Below are 477 nucleotides of genomic sequence, written 5' to 3'. Positions count from 1 at the left end.
AAAGGAGCTCCATGCCGCAAACCGCTTGTCCTCGAGCCTTATGCTGCAAAATCCTCCTCCGCTCGCAGGGGGCAAGACGGCTGAGACCAGCACCCTCCTTACAGGGCACGGCCCATCTGGCTAGCCAGGCTGCCCACAAGGGGCAAAAGGGAAAGGCCCACAGCCCCACTTACAGGGAGGGCCCACAGCCAGCCAAAGGACAGAGCTGTCTCTATAAAGACACATTGAGACCTGCACCCTGCTTACAGGGAGGTCCGCAGCTCTGCACAACCTAGCCCTCCACCAAGAGACATGGGACTCGCACCCTCCTTACAGGGCACAGTCTGTCTCACCAGCCAGGCCGCCCACAAGGGGCAAAAAGGGAAGGCCCAGTGCCCTGCTTACAGGGAGGGCCCGCAGCCAGCCAAAGGACAGAGCTGTCCCTAATAAAAACACATTGAGACCTGCACCCTGCTTACAGGGGGGTCCGCAGCTCTG

This window comes from Gavialis gangeticus, unplaced genomic scaffold (genome assembly GCF_001723915.1).
Source record: "Gavialis gangeticus isolate Ggan-Ray unplaced genomic scaffold, GavGan_comp1, whole genome shotgun sequence".
Lineage (NCBI taxonomy): Eukaryota > Metazoa > Chordata > Crocodylia > Gavialidae > Gavialis > Gavialis gangeticus.
The sequence above is the reverse complement of the archived record's forward strand: the minus strand, read 5'-3'. Positions refer to the sequence as shown.